Here is a 3,590-nt window from a genome sequence, read left to right on the forward strand (position 1 = left end):
AGAGGGGATCCTGTTTTGCAGGAAAGACAATGAGCTCACCTCTTTGTGCCCTATGTTAGGGGCAGTGTTGGTGCATCCTACAGGACATGCCCAGCAGACAGAGGAGTGGCTGTAGGATGAGAAGATGAACTCAGAGATGCAGTGTGAGGCCTCCGGGTACAGACAGATCTGGAGCCCAAAACGATGAGCCATACATTGATATTGTTAAAACGGAGGTTATACATATTTAAAGTGTCACCCAAGTGTGTTCTAGTATAAATGCTGTGACCCTGAGTTCCTGGGGATTGAGAGAGGAAGTGATATCACTGTGGGAACTGCCCTGTGGGGACAAGGACGTCCGTCATCCTCTGCTCCTGCTCACAGTGACACTGATCTGGTAACCCCCCGTCCTGGCCTGACCCTGCCATGGGCACCAGGCTCCTCTGCTGGGTGGTCCTGGGTTTCCTAGGGACAGGTGAGTCCTCAGAACACAAAGTAGTTTCATTTTTTTTTCTGTATGTAAGTGTGTGTGTGTGCGTGTGTGCGTGTGTGTGTCTGTGTGTGAGTGATGACTACAAATGTTTTCCTTATTCTGTTGCCAAATTCTATTTCCACAGATCACACAGGTGCTAGAGTCTCCCAGTCTCCCAGGTACAAAGTAATAAAGAAGGGACAGGATGTAGCTCTCAGGTGTGATCCAATTTCGGGTCATGCAGCCCTCTATTGGTACCAACAGGCCCTGGGGCAGGGCCCGGAGTTTCTGACTTACTTCAATTATAAAGATCAACCAGACAAATCAGGGCTGCCCAATAATCGGTTCTCTGCAGAGAGGCCTGAGGGATCCTTCTCCACTCTGACGATCCAGCGAACAGAGCAGCAGGACTCGGCCGTGTATCTCTGTGCCAGCAGCTTAGCCACAGCGTGGCACAGTCACCTCCTTCCTGTTCACAAACCTCATCCTTCGCTCTCCTGCAGTTCCCAGAGACCCTTGACAGAGGCCTGTCTTTGCTCCTCACTTTTCATGGGAAAGAGGTGGATTTGGACTTCGGCTGTCCTTTGGGTAGAAAGAGACCACAGATTCATTTCTGAAACACAGTGACTGCAAATGTAGGTGGTGAAAACAATCAGGGCCCACTGTGCTCTAGGAGTCCTCGCAGCCAGCTCACTTCTCCAAGCAAGGAGTGGGTGTCTCAGCCTCGGCCTTCAGGGCAGACATGCATCTTCTATAGGTCTTGGAGGCTGCAGTGCTGCCCACATACATGAGGTTGTCAAGGGCAGGAAACATGCCTCTTCTGCATATGTTGGGGCATCTGGAAGGTCTGAGGCTACATCACCAGGAACATCTTTCTTCTGAAGCCTCTTCTATCCCTGTCACCTTGGAGGTTTTCTGCAACAAAATATCAAACCTCTCTTCCTGTTTGAAGTAAAGGTCTTTGCAACTTTTGTGGTCCTTACGTGATAAATACAATCATGATAACAATAAGACTTCATTTCTTTTGCCTAATTTAAGCCACATGTACCCTTTATTTTGTTTCCATTTGCCATTGCTGCTGTTCTGATACACACAGGTATGCATTCACCACTGCTGCCAGTTCACCTTGATTCCCTCAGGAAATCTGATTTTTAGACTCTGAGTGTTTTCGTTGTTGTCCAACTCATTTGATTTGAAATAATTTTCCTGAGGACTTTAACTCAAGAAGTGTTTTATTTTTAATATTGAAACTATTCCTTTTGATTTTTCATAATATATAGTGTTATACATTACTTGTTATAAATAGAAGTACAATGATTATATTGCAATAGAATCTTCCATCTCTCTGTGGGTGATGCTGCAGTTTGTACCTATGAAATCAAACGCACTGGTCAGAGCTGATGTGATTATGGATTATGGTTTTCTGAGAGTTCTCGGCAACAGGCCACTTCTCCAAGTCTGGGACTCAGTGTCTCACACACAACCATGACAGAGGTGCCCTGAATTTTTCATAGCTAAGAGGGGCATCAGCCGGGCGTGTTGGCCCACGCCTGTAATCCCAGCACTTTGGGAGGCCAAGGCGGGCAGATCACGAGGTCAGGAGATTGAGACCAACCTGGCTAACACGGTGAAACCCTGTCTCTATTAAAAATACAAAAATTAGTTGGGCGTGGTGGCAGGCGCCTGTAGTCCCAGCTACTCGAGAGACTGAGGAAGGAGAATGGCGTGAATCTGGGAGGCGGAGCTTGCAGTGAGCTGAGATCGCGCCACTGCACTCCAGCCTGGGTGACAGAGGGAGACTCCGTCTCAAAAAAAAAAAAAAAAAAAAAGAGGGGCATCATAGTCCTTCCAAACTCACTGATCAGAAATTGTGGTGGTACAGACACCAAATTTCTTTCCTCAGAGAATGATGGTTACTGGCGGGGAGTTGCTCTGGACCCACTTTTTCTTGTGTCCTCATCAAATCACTCCTTGCTCGGGTGCACTGTGTCTCCTGGGACTGAGTAAGGCAAGGGAACAGATGGGAATTCCTTGTCTCCCTAGACCTCCTCTCTAACTGTTGTCACTTTCCTCCATGTGACTCCTGAGACACCTGGTCCTAACAGTGGACAAGCTCTGACACTAAGGCTGAAGAGAACACAGTCCACAGTTGTAAACGGTGCTGCAAGAACATGTAAGAAAAGTGAGCAGGGCTTCCAATTTATACTGAGAATGAACATGCAAGAGGAGCAAAGGGCAGACGTTACTAATGAACAAATAGGAAGGAATAGGGTTTCTGTTCTAATGAAATCATTCTGTTAAGTTAAGCAGGAGAAACATTTCATTGCAATTACTTCAAGTCAAAGGCTAGTGGCTCCCCAACCAACCAGCATAGCTCTTTGCTCTGTGGTCTCAGCAGCTTCAGAGGACTCAGAAATCCCTTTTCTGCACAAACGTCCCTTTGTCCATTCCAAGACCCAGGATCTCACACTCTGATCCTATCATGAAAATAAGGAGGTGTGCTATAGTTGCTGTGGCCTCATTTTCAGTGTGTTGAGTAGGAAGCATTGAAGAACTTTGAAAGCCTTGCTCTTGAGTCTAGGGATGTGCTGGAGGCAACTTGTATGACTCAGAAGCAGTAAATAGGCATACTCTTTCCAGCTCCCCATTCAGAGAAGCCATGTTGGCTGCTTGAAATCTGCCATGGTGGGGATGCTGGTACAACAGAAATTAGGAAATGCTACCAACCATGCCCCCACCTTCACAGACACCCAGTTTAGCAGCACATCACTGGAGTATTTTCTGATGTCCCTGTTATGCCATGTCTTGTGGGGACAAAAGGGCTCAGAATTTATCTCCCCTCTACTCTTGTTCTTAGAAGCCATCATCTAAGCGCTCCTCAATTTTTCCTATTTCTATTCAACTCCCAAATTCTCTTGCTCTGTAGCTCTGTTTTTCCTACAAGCATGTGAATCTAGAACATGATAACCATCTTGAATGTCCCTAAAGGTATCCCTGAACCAGTTCATTATTTACAAATTATCTTTCCTCACATGGAATATTCAGATGCTGGAGTCATTGGGAACAGAGATGGCCAAGCAGCAACTCTAGGTTGTGAACCACGTATAGCCCCACTATTCTTCTGTGTCACCAACAGACC

This window comes from Chlorocebus sabaeus, chromosome 21 (assembly GCF_047675955.1).
Source record: "Chlorocebus sabaeus isolate Y175 chromosome 21, mChlSab1.0.hap1, whole genome shotgun sequence".
In the NCBI taxonomy this organism is placed as follows: Eukaryota; Metazoa; Chordata; class Mammalia; order Primates; family Cercopithecidae; genus Chlorocebus; species Chlorocebus sabaeus.